The following is a 20,996-nucleotide window of genomic DNA, read 5'->3' as shown; positions in this document are numbered from 1 at the left end:
TGGTCATCAAACTAAAAACGTATTTTTTTTGAGATACGAATTTTTACCCAGGATTTTTAGTGAATAGTTTGATAATACTAAAATTCTTTTAAAAATTATTATGAAGTTCATTAAAGATACGATTTTGCTCAAGATCAAATTTTTATCAAACCAAACCAGTTTCGGGTCTAGACATCCAATTGATTATATAATTGGGCCAACAAGCCGGTTTTGGTTTTGATAACGCTAATGGCAGCCCGGGCTTGTTATTACGTGAGAGAGTTTACCTGTCATTTCAAAATGGAGCAATAAGACCTTTTATTATTGGTACAAAGTGGAGCAATAAGACCTTTTATTATTGGTACAAAGCGGTCAAAATCACTTATAATTGTAAAATATAAAATATGATAGGTTGGTAACACAAATTAAAAAAAATTGTTTTTGGTCCTTGAGTTTAGTCGTTGACAAGCTTCGGGCTACTCAATTTGCATCCAACCACCAAAATTAATTGTGACCATCGTTTATATCTAAGGAAAAAGTTTATATAAAGCCTATGCTCTAAACAATCAAATTGGAGCCTACCTCAAAAGTTTCACTGGAAGATGTTGTTTTGATGCCCAAATATCTTCGAATTGATCATCTCGGCATCAAGATGCATGGATAGGAGAAAAAAATGGATTTAAAATTTGAAAACAGTTTATTTTGTAACGTATTTTTGGACCGTCAATTTTCAAGGTTTTCATGCTTTTATAGATCTACCGATCTACACTATTTTTGAAGCTTTAAATTTTATAAATAAAAATAAAAATATATTTTAATGCTATCATAAAGATTTCCACTATTGAAACCACAATTCTTGATACTATTTGAAAGTAGGCTCTAATTTGATTGTTTAGAGCATAGGCTCTATACAAACCACACCCTACATCTATATCTTATTGCATATCTTTCCTTTCAGAATTCCTGCCCAAAATTCGTGGACGTAAGGAATATTTCATCTTGTAAATAGTGTTTTAAGGGCGGTGTGGATCAAGGTTTTAAAATACAGAAGATCAGCAGTCTGAATTAGCAGTCCGGCCTAGTGAATAGGTGAATAAAAATTTAAAAAAAATAGTGAACAAAAAGACTGAAATTTTTTTAAAAATAAAGTGGGACGTGTTTTCTATAGTTCTATCAAAGAACATGCCGGTTATCAAAGGGAACTATTTGGTTTTTAACATTTAGGCAGAACCAAATAGGCTCAGACGATTCTAGATCCGAACCAGCAAGTTCCGGTTCAGTTTGCGGATTTGTAAAACCTTGGTTTGGACAAACCTTGTTCCATGTATGTCCGCTACTCTTGCGCTTTTATTTTGAAGAACAAAAGGCCACGGATTTTGGTCCGCTCCCGCAATTTAGGAATAAGTTCCACTCTTTCCCTCTATTTGTCAACTATCATCAAAATACTTTTAAAATAGTAAAAATCTAAAAACGTTTTTTTATCTTAATTAATCTCTTTTAGTTTAGGTAAAATTACATAAATATCCATTTTAGTTTTCGTTGTTACCAAAATACCGAATACTTTATGTTATTACACTATCCATTTTCGGTTAAAAACCTAAATCAAGCGAATTTCGGTTTTTGAAAAATCAAAACTTTTAAATTTTCAGTTCTTGAAGACCGGACATAAATTTTTTTTATCTCTTGTGGGTCTATCTACATTACACAAAGATTTTTTTTCTCTCTTGTGACTCCTCTGCGTATTTTAAACTTCCTTTGCTTTTTGCTACATCACATGATCTCTACTCATTTTCAGTCATTCTTGAAATTAGAGAGTTTGTAGCAGGTGATCGAGATTCTTATCAGTATTTAGTTGAAAGAATTCGTCGATTCCCCTCGCAGGTAACATTTTAATAGCAAAGTCTGTCCCCGTACACCATGATCAAATAACCATAGATTTCAACAACTTCGAAAGTTCGACTTCCATTTTTTTCTTGTGATTTCCAAGATATAAGATCAAGTCAGAGAACTAGAAATTTTTGTAATTTTGGAAGTTCTCCACTTCATCTATTATCTATACAGTTTAAATGATCAACCAACAAGAGATCTCTACAACTTTAGAAGCTTCATCGTTGTTGCATTCTTTCTAGAATTTTCATGATTAGAAAATCAGAGATCTAGCAAATGCATGACCTCCCCAATTTCATGTACTCTTTCTTCTTCAATTTCCATGGCCAGCGAAGCAGAGTTTTTTGTCACCAAAAAAAGAAAAAAAGGGTTCACCATTTCTAATGTATTTTTCTGCAATTTCCAGGACCAAAAGTACCCAAGAATGGGGGGGCTAGCAGAGGCAGAGACAAAGAAGGGGTGGCTTGGCAGAGAGGAAGGGGTATTTGTGTAGGAGGTGGAGCCCGTGCTGTTGCTTCTAGTTCAAGGGTAGAATGATCCATTTTTGTGTATTTTCTCTCTCTAGACTCCGGTTTTTTTTTACCTTCTTTTTGGAGTAATGATAGGAGGAAGAGGGATTGTTGATGAAGACATAGGGGGTTGAGCGATGGGGCTAATCTTCTCTTTGATCCAAGAGTCCAATACTGGTGTAGATGAAGATATGGAAGTTATGGCGTTGAATCTTTCCTGCTCTCATTAACTTCGAGCATTGTTCGAAATCCCGTGTAATGTAGAGAGAGAGGTGAAGAGAGAACACGCAGATGAACCAAAAATTTTGGCGTGATTTTGGTTTTTGAAAAACAAAAAATAGGTAATTTTATCTTTTTTAAAAAAATTATTATGAAGTCTAAAAAACAGATATATCAGTAATAATGAAAAATATTTGGTATTTTGGTAATAACGAAAGCTAAAACAGATGTTTACGTAATTTTCCCTTTAATTTATGAGAAAAATTCTCTTAAAACTCTTGTAGCCTACTTTGTGGGAGAACATTTTTATACTTACTCCCTCCGATAAAAGATTTGTTTTGGATTATTTTTTTAAAATTTGATTATTAGAAAAGACAAATACTATGAGTTTTAAACACTTAGGTTTGGTCACCAAAAAATTGGATGGTCATCGTTCAACCTAAGGACGTTATTTTTTCATGCATACTTAACTTAGAATGCTTATCGTTTTCTTTTCTTTTCTTCTTTTTTATTTTTTTTAGTTTTTATTTTTGTTTTTTATTGGAGGTTAGCTTGTAGGCTAAGTAGGTTACATCCTTATATACTCCCCTAAAACTTATACTATGCTTTCAAGGGAGCATGCTATGTACCCTCTCCCTTGGTTAGAAGACCTACTTCGGAGGATTTTTTCAATATGAAATTTTGAAAACCATCTAAGAATCATTAGAGGATTATTTTTAAATAAAAAAATTTGAATTTTGAGTTTTCTAACACTTAAATCTCACCATCCAAAAATTAGACGGCATATTTTAGATATTGAGACATTGTATTTTTTAAGTGCATAGATAGTACAATTTGGAAATTCCTTTGTTGAGGTTAGTCATTGGGCTGAAGAGTTTATATTCCCAAATTTTGGGGTCTTAAAACTACTCTTAAATTGAGTTTTACCGAAGGAAGAATGGACATCATAGTCCCATGGGTGCATATTTGCCTTTAAATATGGGGTTGTCTAGAAGGTTTGGGCAGTTTTAAGATAATTATATTGGGCCTATGTTGCTTATAGTCTATCAGGATTTTCGTAGTCATTTGGGCTCAGAATCAAGGTTCTTAGGAGTTCATTTAGCTAGAATTTTGAGAGGGTGTCTACAATTGCCCTTCTTTGACATTCACTTGGGGCACCAGGTGAATGGAAAAAAAGTAAGCTTGAGACACGGTGGAAAGGAAAACCTCTTTGAGTCAGTGCGGTTGAGAGGTATCCGACAATCGGGATTCGAAGTGACAGTCAACGGGAACCGTGCTATCTTTGAGCCGATGAGACCCTTAGTTGTAGTCACTCCAATGCTACTTGGGAAGTTGTTAGTGCAGTCGTCTTCGACTTTAGACCTTTTTTTTTTTGATCTGGTTCTCCAATCGAATGAGATTTTGATTTAGAAGAAATGATGAGATGATAAATTTTTGGCTAATTGAATTTCTTGTTCGTCTTCGATTATTATTCTTGAGGTCCACATGTTCAGGCTTTTTGGCATGGAAACCTATGGTTTGGTCTGTTTTCCTAAAAGTTTGCAAGCATGGAAATCTAGGATTTGGTGGCGATAGACGCATTATATCCATGCCTCCATGAAACTCCTTCGTTTTTTAAAACATTTTAGAAAGTTTTGAAGATAGATTGAATTTTGAAACAAAAACAGAGTTTCAAACTACGATTTAACCAAAAAAATTAAGATTTTTGAAAACTTACGAAATACATAGGGAAAATTTGAAAATGGATAGAAATTTTAAAAAACAAGTTTTGGTAAGCATTTTAGGCTCATACTACCATAGACCTCTCGCTTCTTCTTCTTTTTTCTTTTCTTCTTTCTATTTTTTTCCCTCTCTCTCTTTTTTTTTTTTTTTCCTCGACATAAGCTTGCCGAGCCTCTACTTGGGACTTTTAGGACGAGGAATCACTAAACACTTCCTCATATTCCAATCTCAGCTCTTTTGTCACAATTCAAGGAAGGCTTTTCTTGTTTTTCGAGCAAGCTGGTGTCTTGGATAATATGGGATGGTGCTTCAGAGTGTTCAGAATATACTTAGACTTCTAATTTTGTTCCTCCACTACCACTCTTTTGAAGTTCAGATAGTGGGGGCTCTTCAAATTTACTTGGACTGATGCTTTCAATTCACTTTGCTTTCTGACATCATTCTAACTAAAGAATAGAAGGATTTTTAGAGATTTTAGAGAAGAGACGAAAAGATAGATAAGTTCTATTTTTCTATTGCCACGGGGTTCCCTTCGGGTGTTAAGCTTGGTGGCTTTTTTTTCAACACTTACGTTTTCTTTAGGATGTTTAGCTCGACATATTTTTTTTTTCCTCCACCCCTAGGGTCCCTTTCGGGTATTCAACATAGTGGCTTTTTTTTTCCAACGATCGAGATTCCTTTCGAATTTTCATCTCAGCGAATTTTTTTTTTCCGTCTTTTTGAAGAAGATGAAGGAGGAAAAGACGAAGAAAAAGAAGAATAAATGGAATTTCTTTTTCTTATTTTTTTTTTGGCACTTCGTCCAAGAAAATAAATAGGAACTCGATCATCATTCCTTCTTTCAGGTGGCAGGGAGGTCTTAGTCTTGGTTATCCTTAGATTTTTCCTTGCCCCTAGTTGGTATCTGATAGTTCCTTGACAGCAGTTGTCGAATTCTTATAGAGTCTTTCCTCTTTGGATTTCTTCATTCGAGCCTTGATCTTCAAATTCAGAGTCACTATTAGCTTCTTAGTCTTTCAATCTCTTGGTTGGCTTGCTAAACTCATTTTTTTTTTTTTTTCAACTTTTTAAGTTGTCAATACCACGGAGTAGGATGCCTAAGCAGGGCATGGATGTCGCACTCGACTTATTTGAAAGGGAGGAGTAAACGATCACCCCACTCTTTTTCAATAATCTTTTTCAATTGCAACTCAATGTTGTTCTTGGAGAGTATATCACCTCGAGGCATATTGGGAGTCGTGAGATAAGGCGTAGGCCTCACCGCTTGCCCCTGTTTTATTTTCTTCATCAAGTGAAGGTACCCTTATCAAGTGGTTTGATGGGGCTTCCCCTATAGGGTCTTCTTCGTGAGATCATTTCCCTTGAGGGAATGACGTGATTTGATCTTCAATGTCTGGTTCTTCATCCCATATAGGCGGGTTATTTAGAAAATCCTGTGAATGTGGACCAAGTAGTCCCCTTAGAACTTCTAAGGGTTCGATTTCTTTTAGCTCTTGCAGAGATGTTAGATCTTCAAGAATGATCAAATTTGGATCCCTTGTTTCATCGACATTGATTGCTAGATCAATATTAGAGACTGGTGTAATTGAATGCTCTAGGCTCAACTCTTCATCCCAAATAGGTGGGTTTACCAATAAATCAAGTAAAAGTGGCCCAGGTGGGTCTCTTAGGATCTCCAGAGGTTCAAGTTCTTTCATCCATTCTTGAGGGAGTTGATCTTCTTTTGGATTCACCTTAGTGTATAGTTCAGCTAAATCCTCTAGGCTTGACCCCTTTGTTTTTTCTTGAATTTACTTTTACTTTCTGGATTGAGGCACTCTTTACTAATATATTCTTGGGAATCTCTAACTTTAGGATCTCGATTGACCTCATTGATGACTTGAGCCTCCTGTGGATCACCCATTGCACTTATTTGAAAGATGAGATTGATAAAGTAATTTTATTTTGTGGTGACCTGTATCACAGGGATGTCTTGAACTTTATATGTGTACGTATCTTCAATCGGAATCAAGATTTTTGTTGAATTTTTCTCTTTTTCTTGAATTTCAGAATTTTGGCTACAATTACTCTCATCGATTGTAATTTGAAAATCCATAGCCTTAGGATTTGGGTCATCTGCCTTTGCTCTGCTATTTAGGATAGGGGTGTCTTGAATCTTCTACAAGTTTGTTTCTTCCACCTCAATTAGAACTTCTTGTGGGGTAGTTTGCTCTTCCATTCTCTCTTGGATCATGAACATTGGGCTAAGGCAATTTTTGATATTTTGTTTTTGAGTTTCCTTAGTAAAATATGTCACTCTTCCATTTCGATCTTCATTTTCAGGGTGGTTTCTTCTTGTGCCCTAAGGTCATATTGGATGATTTTCAGGCTTGAGTAGGGATTTCGACTTGTCGATCCTTATCAAATTGATATCAGCTAAGACTTCTCCATCTTCACTCGTATCATCGGACATCTCCTTGTCTTGCCATAAGTTATCCCTACCTATATCCCTTAACGGTTTTGAAGATGGTCCTGGCTTGGGATGGGCTTTAAATTCTTCAATTGTCATCTCTTCAGAGTTACATTTAGATGAATCGTCATTTTAGTTGGGCTTTTGTTCCATCATGACTTCATATGGCTTTACCTTAACATAGTTTCTTCGAGCTCTTACCCCAGCATAACTGGTGACCGAACTCGGACCCTTTCCTTTGCTCTCTCATAACGTGAAACCATTTCTAGCATTGAGTACAAAGAGATCGGTTGAATACTTTTACTGAGATAGAGTTTATACTTAGAGAAGCATTCTTTATGATCATACCGATCATAGAGGCTTCAAAAAGCGTGCAATCAAAGACTTTTGATGCATTCTCTCTAAATCTTTGGACAACGTCTGCGAACAACTCGTCATGATTTTGCTAAGGGTCATTGGTTGTTGCTTGGTCCCTTGATATTATTCAACAAAATGTTGAAACAACTCATCAAGAGTTTGATTCGGGTATTTTGAGACCACTGCTAGGAACCATGTCATGGGTTGTCCGAAAGGGTGTATTGAAACATGACCTTCAAATGACGTGGTTTCTCTTCAAGTGTAGGAATGGTCAATAGGTAAGTGGTGATGTGATTTTCAGGATCACCTTTCCTATTGAACTTATTTTCAAGCCGAGGGCATTCGAAAACCAGAGGAAGAGGTTCGACAGCCCTAATAACATCCTTGACGTAAGATTTTGGAGGAAGTATATTTGGAACTCCGATCTTAGCCAAGGTCTCTTTAAATGTGGTGAGTTCACCTTTTAGTGGGGTGAGCTCACTGTCGGTTGGTTGCCTGAAGTTGATGGCCTAATTTGTGGTGCATGGAATGCACCTAATATGGGCTGCACCAGACTAGACGTAGGCTAGGCCTGAGAGATGGTTGGAGCCGTAATAGGTGCTGAGACAGGAAAGAGGTTTGAGCTAGGGCGGTCGGAGCATGGTATGGAATAGGCATAGGTAGAGGTGCCTAAGCTGGAGGTTAGTATGGATAAGTCCGAGGAGAGACCTGGACTGGAGGAACCGAAGGCTGATAAGCCGGTGTAAATGGACAGTTGGGGCATGGTGCACAAGATATCCTGGGTATGGGTGACTAGAGGCCGGAGGTGCGGTCGAAGGGTTGGCATGTATGGCTGACACGTTGAATATTGAGTTGGAACATGTGCTGAATAGGCCACCTACGATTGATGATAAGCCACTTGTGACTGATGGTGTGGGACCGGGGCTATCTAAAGAGACTGTGCTGGTAGGTAACTATACATGACCTGAGGAGGGTCGGGTCTGAATTGACTATGGGATGGATAGTCCCATGGTCGAGCTGGTTCTAAAAAAGGTGGAGGATGAGAAGATTAGCGGTGTCGGCTCGCCGATGGGGTGGGACTCATGCGACTCTGCTGTTCAGCGGCTAGAGAGGTTCTTTGACTCTAACCAAACTGACAACTCGATGCCCTAGGTGGAGCTTGTAACTCAACAAGAGTAGCATGTCTCAAGAAAGCCTTAAGCTCAGGTAAGTTCTTAAGACACTCGATTGGAAGAGACTTGTAGTCTATAGAATTGGATAAGGGTGAACTTTGAGGAATAGATGCATGGCTTGAAGAACTCCTAGGTTTAAGTAAAGATGTCTTACTCTCTAGTTTTCCTTGGTGGGTAGCCTTGTTTGGGCCCTGACTTAATCTTCGGCAGTACTCTAAGTCTATCAGGTTAGCCTGCCTAAAGTGTTCATCATCGGGGTTGCTATGAACCTTACTAGGTTGGTAGCCCTTACAATGGGTCTTTTAAGGAGGTGGGTAGTTCGCACCTAATTGGGTAGCATCAACTCTAGCTTTTGACATAGATGGGGTGGTGTGCCCCTTGTTGGGCAGCATCACCCTTTGACTCAGATATTTGTGGGAGGTGTGTCCCTGATTGGACAACATCTCCCATAAACTTAGAGTTAGAAGCTGAAGGTGGGTTCAACTTTGGTTCTTTAGCCTTGAGTCGAATGCCCTGACTGTTTTGAGTTGTTTGAGCCCTGCAGACTTGTTAGACTACACGACATGGCTGGACTACATATGGGTTAGCTAGGCTTAGCACTATGTGTGGGATTATGGACCCACTAAAACTTGATATCAACTAATCTGAGATAGAGTTGACTCGGGGATCTAAGCCATAAGGTCCTGTAGGTCTAGTCATCCAAAGGGGTCTAGACTATGCAATAAATTTAATAACTGAGTTACCATGAAATATATACATAACTACAACACTATGCACAAATTTTTTTTTTTCCCCCTTTTTTTATCCCTTTTTTTATTTTTTATTTTATTTTATCTAAGAAAGTTATTTTTTTAAAAAAAAATGAGATAAAGATGCTTCTAAAAGAAAAAGATTAGTTTTTCTAAAAAAGAAGATAAAGTCAAGAAAATTTTAAGCTTTGCAGAGCAAAAGATAACATAAAAAAAAAGAGATATATTTCTAATCTAAACAGATAAAGCAGAGAAAGCTTAGATTTACCATTTTTTTTCTCTTTATTTTTTTTTAAAAATATTTATCAAAAGAGATAAAAATTCTTTTTTTCTTTTTCATGAAAGATAAAGATTCTTTCTAAAGGTGTATTATAAAAAGATAAAGATGCACTTAAAGAAGATAAGTATGATCTAAAAAAGTTAAAAGTTACTATTAAAGAAGATAAAGATACTTCTAAAGAACCTTAATATGATTTAAAACAAGATGAAAAATGCTCTAAAGAAGATAAAAATGATAAAGAATGCTCTAAGAAAGATAAAGATGATCTTAAAGAAGAAAAAAATGATCCAAAGTTAATAAGCATAAATGAAAGAAGATCTAAAAAGAAAAACTCTTCCCAATGCTTATATGCGAAAATGAACAGTGATTTCGCCAACCCTCATAACCATCCAAACTTCATCGCATGGTCACAATTGTTCGGTAGTGTTTCAATTTTCATTTTTTTTTTCTACAAATGAAAATTACTTGAAATTTGGAGCGTGTGTACATTCTAGTGAGGCGCATCTAATAAAAATATGAAAAAAATAGTTCGTAAAATATAAATTGATCAAAATACCCATGAAAATTTATGGGGGTAATTTGATCAATTTATATTACGAATTATTTTTTTCATATTTTTATTAAGTGCGCCTCATTAAGATGTACACATGTTCCAAATTTTAAATCATTCTGATTAGTAAAAAAAATGAAAATTAAAACACTACCAAACAACGATGACCGTGCAATGAAGTTTGGATGATGATGCGGGTAGGCGAAATGATTGTTCATTTTCGCTTATAGGCGTTTTGTAATATCTTCTTTATAAAAAAGATGATATAAAAGATGATTAGGATGGATCTAAAGATGATAAAAAAAAGATGATAGAGATTAATTTACAAGATGATGAAGATTGATCTTAAAAGTTGATCTAAACGATAGACCTAAAAGATGATCAAGATGGATCTAAAAGAAGATCTAAAAATAATAATAAAGATTAATCTGCAAGATGATAAAGATTGATCTAAAAATGATCTAAACGATAGATCTAAAGATGATTTAGGAGTTAGACCTTAAAGATGATCTAAAGATAAAGATAATCAAGATGGATATAAAATAAAATCTAAAAAAAATGATAAAGATTAATCTACAAGATGATAAAGATTGATCTAAAAGATGGATCGAACGATGATCTAAAAGATAGACCTAAGAGATGATCTAAACATAAAGATGATCATGATGGATATAAAAGAATCTACAAAAAGGTCTAAAAAATAATAATGATTGATCTAAAAGATGAATCTAAAAGAAGATGATCTAAAAGATCCAAAAGATTGAGAGAAAAAACATCATAAATTTTTTATGGAGAGAGAAAAGATAAGATCTAAAAAGAAAAGATAGAATCTAATAAAAAAATATTTTCAAATCTACCTTGTTTTGCTTCTGTTTATTCTTTTTTATTTTTCATTTTGCTGGAAAAATAAATATGAGAAAAAAAGAAAAAGCTTTTTTAAGTTTAAAATACAGATCTAAAGATCAAGGTGCCCCACAGTGGGCACTAAACAATTTATGCTCCAATCTACACCCATCTCTAGGATGAGATCTGCTCAAATCTTAGAAAAAATTAAGTTATTTTTTGAGAATGTAGAGAAAGTGGAGTCGCTTGAATTATGAGCTCAGAAAAAATCCTAGATCAACATATCTAGTATTTATCTGAGTCCACTGGCAGCGCCAGCTCCAAATCTGTAAACGTTTCTACATTTAATTAAATCTAATAATAAATTAATTTTCAGAAAAAATAAAGTAGAAAATTAAATAAAGAAAAATAAACTAAATTAAGCAAATAAATATATACTTACCTATAGGGACCCGAAACCCGGAGTTTTAGATTTGGATCAGGCCGCTCTTTCGATTTGCGCTACTGAATTGGTAGATTTAAGATTCTTTGACCTAGATTTAGGATTCCTAAAGCATGGGGAGAAACTGCAAATTTTAGGTAGGGTCTACTTAGGCTTTTCTTGGGATTTCTTGCGATTGGAGAATAATTTTCTTAGTTTTCCAAGGGTTTTGGGATTTCCAAAGGTTGAATATGAATTCTGGGATTTTTTTATGATTTTTTGAGATTCTTTCTAATTTTTCAGGAATTTTCTAAGGGTGTTTCCTATTTTTGGATATTTTGGGGCTATTTTTCTAATTTCGATAATTTCTAAGGGATTTGTTGATCTCTTTTTTTATCCCTCTTTTGGCTTATAGAGTGGGGTATTTATAGGATTCAATTAATATTTTTTTTTTTTTAGATTTTTTCAAAATTTTTTGAATTTATCTTGAAGTTTTAGCCTTATCTAATTAATGACTTCATTGCATCGTAAAACTCCTTTACTGCCTCATCAGACTAGGTCTATGCCCACCGGGCTGCATCTCGGAACGGCCGCGACGATACTTGAGTCTCATAGGGATTAAATTATTATTTGTTTATCCGTAGGTTCGATTTCGGCGATTCTTGGACTGTTGGAAAGCTTCCAGAGTCTACTTCAAGCTGGGATAGGTTTGGGCAATTTTAGGATAATTATATTGGGTCTAAGTTGCCTATGGTTTACTAGAGTTTTTGTGTCCTTCAGGCTTAGAATCGAGGTTTTTAGGAGTTCCATTAGCCAGAATTTCGAGAGGGTGTTTACAATGGTATCAAAACCCGTGTGAAATGAGTAACGGTTAGTATGGGTGCTCCTTAGAAGCGATGCACCGCAATGACGCCGGTTGCAATAATAAGCAGGTAAGGGTTCTCGTGCGATTTTGGATGGGAGCAGGTAAATAAGCTAGTCCTAGAATATAAGATTCGTCTAACCACATGAAATATATAAATTTTAACTGGTAAGAGTATAGAGTTAGTGGATACAATGAGTCGAAAGAGAGTTAACATATCTTGCCATGAGACTAAGTGTAAAAGGCGCAAAGTTAAGAAAATCGATAGATATAAACTTTGGTATATGGGAAATGATAATAATAGAAATCATCATCATCATAACCTTTTTTCTTATTAATTGGGGTCGGCTACATGAATCCTGGCTCGTCATTTTGCTCTATTTGAGCCCATAACCTCAGTGAGGCATAAGTCCCCATATCTTTTCGGTCTACTTCCAATCATGTCCTTTTGGCCCTATCCCTTGCTTCTTTCAATCCTTCTACTTGAACTAATTCGCACCTCCTAATAAGTATTATACTGTTGGATTTGGTACTATCCACAATCACTCACATTAGAAAATCCTATATTATGTGGGATTGAGATATTTTCATATTATGTGGGATTGAAATTTATATTGATAAATTTCCTAAAGGAAATAGAAATCCAAAAATATTAGAACCCTTGGATATATCTTTGGTTTTGATATATATGTAAGATCTATATGAAGTTTCATATTTTGTATGGACTCTTAATTTTATATATATGGGATGAAAGTGGAGAGAATTTTTGTGCCCTATTTGGGTCAAAATATGAGAATGGTGATTACCTTTAGAGAGAGGGGGGCATGGCCTCGTGTGCATAAGATGCAAGGTTTCCTCTTAAAGAGAAGAGAGCTTCATAAAGAAAGAAACATTGTGATGATACCACTTGTAGACTTGAAGATTAAGATACTTGTTTCTAGTAGAGAAGTAGTTCCCATTGAGTTTTTGAGTGATTTCCCATTTTAGAGAGATAGAATCTTAGTTGCTCTCAAGGTTCTCTTGCTGGACAGTAGTTTAGCTGTAGAATGGAGATGATATCTTCCTGGACAATGGTTTTGTTGTGGAATAGATATGAGAGATCAACGGGTGATACCGATCAGTAGACTGGGTTTAAAATGTTTACTTGACTGTGTTTTGTCGAGGGTTATAGATGTAACTCTATGTCTCAAAATCTTTGATGTAACTTTCATTAGTATAGTGGATTTCTGTTTGCCATACTCGTGGATGTAACCATTTTGAGGTGAACCATGTAAATCTTTGTATGTTCTTGTTATATGTGCTTCATGCTTTATTTCTCAGACTTTATTTAGTAAATATTAATCCATCAGGTTTAGAGCTTCCATGCATAACAAGTGGTATCAAAGCCACACGATTCAATACAAAGCTAGTGTTTGTGAATTCGGTTGAAGAAAAGCACATGACAAAATAAGAGAGCGTTGTATTTGAGGTGGAGAAATATAATGACAAATACTAATTTTCAGCAAGAACAATAAAGGAATTTATTTGGCAAAAGATGAATAATCCATAAAGCTACCCAATGGATGTTGGCATGATGAACATGTGATTTTGATATCAAGGTGGAGATTGTTGGTTATGGTGATTATTCAAAATCACCCACATAAGAAAATCTCATATTATATGGGATTGAGATTGATATTGATAAGTTTCTTAAAAAAAATAGAAATCCAAAAAGATTAGGACTTTGAGATATATCTCTTAGTTCTTGAGATATATGTAACAAATCTTATATATATGAGATGAAAGTGCAGAGAATTTGAGTGTCCTATTTAGTGGTTTCCTCTAGAGAGAGAAGGGGGTAGGGCCTATTGTGCACAAGATGCAAGATTTTCTCTTAGAGAGAAGAGAGCTTCTTATGGATAGAAACATTATAATGATGCCTATTTGTAGACTATGAAGATTAAAAGATTTGTTTCTTGTAGAGAAGCGGTTCCCATTGAGATTTTGGGTGGTTTCCCCTTTTAGTAAGAGAAAATCTCGTTTGCTCTCAAGGTTCTCTTCCTAGATAGTGGTCTAGTTATGGAATAGAGATGAGAGATCAACAATGGTGCCATTTAGAGAGCAAGTTTGAAATGGTTTACCTGTCGAGGTTAGAGAGGTAACTTTATGTTTCAAAATGTTTGATATAATTTTCATTGGTATAATGGATTTCAGTTTGCTGGGCCCGTGGATGTAACCCTTTTGAGGTGAACCACGTAAATCTGTGATCTTATTGTATGTTACATGATTTATATCTCATAATTTATTTGTCAAATATTAACCCGTTGGATTTAGAGCTTCTGCAGACAACATGAACTGGGTGAACGCCATACATAGCTAGCCCACCTAAATCTACTGTCGTCTTATTACCTATTGGTGTCACACTTAATCTTTTCCAAATGGATTCATTACGGATTCTATTCTTTCTTGTCTTGTCATTCATTTATATCAACATCTTCATCTCCGTTACACTCATTTTATTGGAAAATTGTTTTTGTCCGTCCAACATTCTGCCCCATAAAGTAAAGCTAATCTCATAACTGTTCTATAGAACATACCTTCAACTTTATTGGTATGCGTTGATCACATACATTCTAATTGTACATATCCATTTCGCCCACCTAGCTCTAATTTATGTGCGACGTCTTCTTCAATCACTCAATTTTCCTGGATTATTGACCTAAGACATAATAGTAGACAAAGATTTAAAGATAAGTAGTCAATATCAAGAGAGTAGTAGATAGCTTTTTATTAATTAAATTGGAGTTAGGTGATGAGATAATTAATATAATTAGTGCTTATGTGTCACAAGTAGGTCTAGATGATAAAATTAACATAAAATTCTTGGATGACATGGATAGACTAGTCCAAGGAATATCAAATAGAGTGAGATGGGCTGGCCATGTGCAACGTAGATTTAATACAACACCAATTAAGAGTGGCAAATTGATTTAAGTGGAAGGCTCCAAAAAGGCAATAGGTAGGTCCACAAGGACATTGGATGGAAGTAGTCAGAAGAGATCTAGTGACTTTGAGGGCATGAACCTTGATAGAGCATTATGGCGCAATATGATTCATATAGCCGATCCTAAATAATTAGGATAAGACTCGAATAATAATAATAATGATGTTAGATATTATATATTGAAAACTAAAACCAAAATCCATTTAAAAAATGGTTTATAAGAGGGGGGACATTTCTACCTATGACTATGCGGACACATAGAAACCGTGTCTTTTTAATATTATACAATAGAAATTTTCTTTTTAATATTACAATGGAAATTACCATGAACTTTATTCAGTTCTAAAATAATAATCAAATTCATTCTTTATAATTTAGTAATCCCTTTTGGGTCTTATACTCTGATTCGGTTGAAAAACTAGTCAAAGGCATGGTTTTATTAACCTATGTCACATCTCCCTTGTGTAAAATAACTTATCCAGGTGATGAAGATGATGCAAGCATCCTTTAATATCTATCTTTTTTAGTTTATTTGATAGGTAAATTTTGGTCAATTAAAGAGAGATTAACGCGTTAATATCTTATAAGTCAACAAAACACCCTTCCTAGTTCTTCACTATATCACGACAAGTTATCTATTTTGTACTTTATGATTACCTTGGCAAATCCAAAGAAGATATGAGCAATAATCTATGTTTTCTTTAGTCATTCCTCTTTGGCAAAATAGTTTTCAAAGGAAAATGGTTTGATAGTGCTGCAGTGCTATCAAAACAAGTAAAGCCTCGCCGCATAATTTATTGAAAATTGTAATTTAAGTATTATAAAACCTTTGCATCAATCATCTTGTCTTGAACATTATGATTATAAAAAAAATAAGATTGCAAGCTTTAAAAATAGTTTATATGATAACAAATTATCTAGATCGTCCATTTCACCTTAAAAATAAATGTCGATAGATCCAGAAGATCTGTACTATTTTTTAAATTTCAAATTTCATTGTTGGTGTTGAAAATTGATTTTAGAACTGTCATGAAAAATTATATTACCAAAAAGAATTAAGGGGGTGAGGGTTTAATTTGTTTTCACGCCTCATAGAAACCTCATGCAATTTTTAATGGGTGCCTTTACGATAAGCCCTTATATGGAGGACAGACTACTACAAAGCTAAAGCTGTACTCCAAAACACCTACGAAAACTGCATCACCACAACCGGAAACTACTATTATGACTTCAAAACTAGGGCCGGCAACAAGTCGGGCTTGGGCCAGGCCACTTCTGGCTCAAGCCTTGCTTTAGTCCCCATAGGACCACCCTAGGGCTGGCCCGGCCTTGGACCTATCAACCCGGGTTGAGCCAGGTCGTGCCAAATAGAATAAAAAAAATCAAAGGAAAAAAGGGCGGGTCGGGCCAAATCGGGCTGGCTCTGTCATGGACTTGACCCAAGCCCAGCCAAGCTTTCAAGCTTTGAATGTGCGGCCCTTGAGCCACATTTTGTTGCCCATGCATTACATTTTGTGACCCATGAACTATGTTTTTAGGTTGGATGGCCAAACAAGGCCACTTGGCGCATTGCCACCCCTATTAAAACTATCTTTCTATCACTAATTATGAAAGTTGAAGCTCCAACTATCTTTCTATCACTAATTATGAAACTTGAAGCTCCAATAATGCGTGTGTTTGACAAATTTGTAAAAGGGTGTAGTTTCTATAAGGTTGCAATCTTATACAATACAAGTAAGGTGTACATCTAAATTTTATCATAGCGTATAATTTTGGTGTAAAATTTTTTTAAGATTATCTCAAAATATATTTTTCTTTCTGATTATAAAATTTTAAACTCTAAAAATAATTAAAATCGAGTAGATAAATAAAGCACCTCAAGGGAGGATTGCAAACCTATCTCCACTAGCATCGCCTTCAAATGAATTGTACGATAAGTCCAAAGTTTGCAACTTCTTTAGCCTGGAAAGCTCTGCAAAGACCCCAACATAAAAGTAGCATCAGGGATTGAGGAAAACCCCCATGGAATCTCCATTATGGGGAATCTGGGAATTTATGATGTGCTACATAAAAAGTTTCAAAAGTATGCGATGTCGCCCGAAATGGGAAATGTGATTTTTTGGTGCTTTTTTTTTTTTTTTTTACACCAGTTTGCTCCATATTTTGATGATCCATCTCAGTTATCCCAATTTCATAGTATTTAGAGGGAGTGACATTACTTTCCATGCTTTTCTAGAATTACCAGATAGAGGGAGTTAGGACTTCACTGTGTACATATCGCTCATTGAGGATATGGCCCTCGATAGAACAAAATAGGGACCTGAATTTGTGTATTCAGCCTAGTGTTCATAAAATCGAACCAAAACGGTTAATCGGACATAGGGTCAGAAGTTGTTTAACCGGCTTAACCGGTAAATCGGTCGATCTCTAACTGGGCAAGTCTGGGGCGTTCAGCAAACTGTTGAAAAAAATAAAAATGATACAAAAAAATCTACTAAAATGTGAAAAGCATATAAAGAATGATTAAAACAAAACACACTCAACTGGAGTTTAAAATTAATGAAAAAAAGGGATTTTAAAGAATCAATTTGTACTTAGTGGTATTTTTAAAATTTTCTAAAAAAGATGGAAAAATATAATAATGATTATTAATGACAAAAACAATTTTTAATATTTACCATAATATTAAAAAAAAATTATTACAAACAAATTCCTTAATTTTTAGAATTATATATATATATTTTTGAAATAGATCACCAGATTTTTCTAACATTGATTCGGCCTCAAATTGTTGGAAAAACACTCGGATGATGATGATAACGTCAAGGCAAAAGCACTTTATTTGTGTATTTGCTCTTCTCTCTCAATATGCATCCATGGCTGCCTCTCTCTCTCACAAACACACACATACTGGTTTTTCTATATAGGACTGCTACTCTATCGAGGAATTGCAAGGCGTGTAACCCCACACACTCCCACTCGGTTTTGTAAAATTTTGAAGGCATACCAAATGTAAATAATGAACCTCAAAACTGATGGCATGATCTTAACTGCCTCCTATGGAACCGTTAATTCAAAAGAAAAAGAGTGCCAAGAGTGAGAGATTCAGCACCTTTAATGGACAATGAACCACCCAAGTAGTTGTCTGAAAGATCGAGGAACTGAAGTCCTTCAAGCCTAAGAAGAGAAGTGAGATTGATATTAAGAACCCCCAACGAATACAATCCCAAACCAACAACCTGACCCTCTTTACCGCACCTCACTCTCCTCCAGCCACAGCAATCCGTTCCCTCCCATGAAAAAGATAATGGCTCATATGCATAGGTTTGATTAAGGAAGGAAGCTTTGAATGCCAAGAGAGCTGCTCTTTCTCTCTCCAGGCACGAACATCCAACCCAAAAGAAAATGTTGATTACGCTTAACATAAGAAACAGGCATGAGGCAAGTGATTTTTTGTGAGAGCAGAGAGCCCCCGTGACTGACCTCTTTCTTAACTGAATTCGAACACACACATAGACTCTTTATTGCAGATGCTAAGTGAAGTATAAAAATAAGCATAAATTTTTATGATTTTTGAATTCTCAGCTTTGCAGGTTTTGGTTCTATATAATAAATTAGCTAACTGTATCAGTCAAACTGAGTTTCCAAATTTAGTATACTTGGAAATGGATTTGCAGAGTAAGTGTTGCTTTTTGGTTTATGTAAGGAACCAAAAACTTTATCTAAACTATGAAATAAGCCGATTATAGGTAGAAATTAAAAAGAAGGTCGGACAACCAGCGTTTTTTTATTTTTTTCAAAATTGTCTCTCGGTCTGAGGATGCATCCTCATACCACTTTTTTTTCCGTTAGTAGGGCGGTCCCCATCCTCGAACAACTATTTCTTTCTTATTTTTTGAGAAAAATAGCGGTCTAAGGTCCCCATACTCAAACCGCGCTTTATTTCTTATTTTGTTGAGAAAAACAATGGTCCGAGGTTGGGGATCTCGGACCGCTCTTTAAACAGAGCAAAACTCAATTCTTGGGAGGTCCGAGGTCCCCATCCTGGGACCGCGCTTTATTTCTTATTTTTTGATAAAAACAACGGTCCAAGGTTGGGGATCTTGGACCACTCTTTAGACTTAGCAAAACTCAATTCTTGGGAGGTCCAAGGTCCCCTTCCTCGAATCGCGCTTTATTCTTTAGTTTTTGAGGAAAACAAAGGTTTGAAGATGGGTACCTCAGATTGGTCTATTGGGGTTTTGTTGTGTTCGTAGGGCAGTCCAAGAATTCTAACCTTGGACTGCCTAGGCACAACACCTAAAGTTTTGGGCATTGCCCTACTCACGAAGAAACTAGAGAAAAACAAAAAAAACAAAACAAAAATGAAATGACCGAGGGGCGATTTTTTTTTTTTTTAAAAAAAAAATACAGAATGACCGACCTTCTTTGTAATTTTTGCCAATAATAGGATCATTTTATATTTTAGGTAATTATTTCAGATCTATACATATATTACTCTAAATTTTGATAGAAATTTGTTCTATAGGTAGTTGAAATGTACACAAGAGCCGGATTCTACCATTTGTAAACATTTTGTTTTTGTACGTCTCACCAAGATAATTTTCTAGACTACATAACGATGGCGTGATTGTGGATATGATTCTCGATGATCGAGTAAAAATATGAAAAAAAATAATAAAAAAACAATAAATGATTGCTAAAAAATTATCGTTTTAAACATGATATATTTATTAACAAAACCAACTAAGAATAAGTGTACACACTAGTGATGCGTCGGCACAATAAGCATTTTATAAAAAGTGAGCCTTGTTATTCCATCGTTTGATAAGGAAAAGCATGTGACTCCTCACCATATATTCTTCTTTTTCGCTTATTTTTAACAAAACGTGGATGACCCGCTTACAAATCGACTCTGATCAAAAGTCTTCCCATTGTTTATCACCCAAAGCCACTGTCGTCAATCTTAATCTCTCTCACTCACACATACAAATACCAAACAAACATTTATATAAGGTAGAAACTTTAAAATGTAATATTAAGATACATCTCTAAAATCCATTATAAAACATTATTTTGCTATTGGAAAACCCTCTAATTGATCATCTCGACATCGAGATGTATGAATATGAAAAGAAAAAAAAGATTTTGAGTCCTCGACGTAATGTATCTTTCAATAAATTATCTAGACTATCCATTTTCAATATTTTCAAGTGTTTATCAATGTACTTGATTTGAACTATTTTTGAAGTTTAAGAGTTTATAATTAAAAATGAAAATTATTTCTCAAGTCATATTACGAATTTTTTATACCAAAATTATATTTTATGATAAAATTTATAGGTACCCCTTAATTTGATTGTTTCAGGTTGCAACCTTATAAAAACCATTCCCCAAAAACAAAGCTTTATGTCTCTTTCACGCGCACACAAATGCACAGAGGAAGCTAGCTCTCTCTCGCTCTCTTATACACAAAGAAATCTCTCTCTCTCTCTCTCACTCTCTCAACAAACAAGCATAAATGACATTTTGAGAACCCAATTGCACGTGACTTCACTATGAGAATAGGGGTGGCAATGGACTCGTACCCGGGTATGGGTCCAAAAATAGGACCTAGAGAGTTGGGTCGGGGTCCAAATATAGGACTGGTCTGGGTCAATGTAGACCGGACCCAAATAGTGTTATTATTCAAATAATATTTAATATATATAATATTTTGTAATAACATTTTATTAATATTTAAATAATAAAACTATATATTTTAGTAATAATATTGAAATAATTCATGTATATATTTAACGTAATACTTTTTATATATATATAATTTTTGGGTCGGTCCAATTGGGTTTTGTCTGGTCCGGGCCTTGCAAGACCCAACCTGTTGCCATCCCTATCTGAGAAGATATCCCTCGAGTTGGTGTCTATTGGGGTAATACAATGCGCTTTTGGGGCTGTAAATTTTAATTGGGGGGAGGAAGTCCAAACATTGCACATCAAACAATGAACTTTGGGGC

General features: G+C 35.1%; 1 long non-coding RNA gene across 1 annotated transcript; it reads right to left on the bottom strand.

Annotated features, from left to right (window-relative positions):
* Positions 1-1,915: 1,915 nt before the first annotated feature.
* On the bottom strand, positions 1,916-18,482 carry LOC148779631 (uncharacterized). The gene is made up of 3 exons (XR_016045362.1): positions 18,095-18,482; positions 16,879-16,954; positions 1,916-2,549 (listed from the first exon to the last, which is right to left on the bottom strand). It is a non-coding gene; the product is annotated as an uncharacterized LOC148779631 (long non-coding RNA).
* Between the last annotated feature and the right edge of the window lie 2,514 nt (positions 18,483-20,996).

The sequence above is a fragment of the Amborella trichopoda genome, chromosome 12 (genome assembly GCF_054954075.1).
Source record: "Amborella trichopoda isolate Santa Cruz 75 chromosome 12, AtrichopodaSantaCruz75HAP2 v2.0, whole genome shotgun sequence".
NCBI lineage: Eukaryota > Viridiplantae > Streptophyta > Magnoliopsida > Amborellales > Amborellaceae > Amborella > Amborella trichopoda.
Note: the sequence above shows the minus strand (reverse complement) of the source record. Positions and strands in the feature narration are given on the sequence as shown.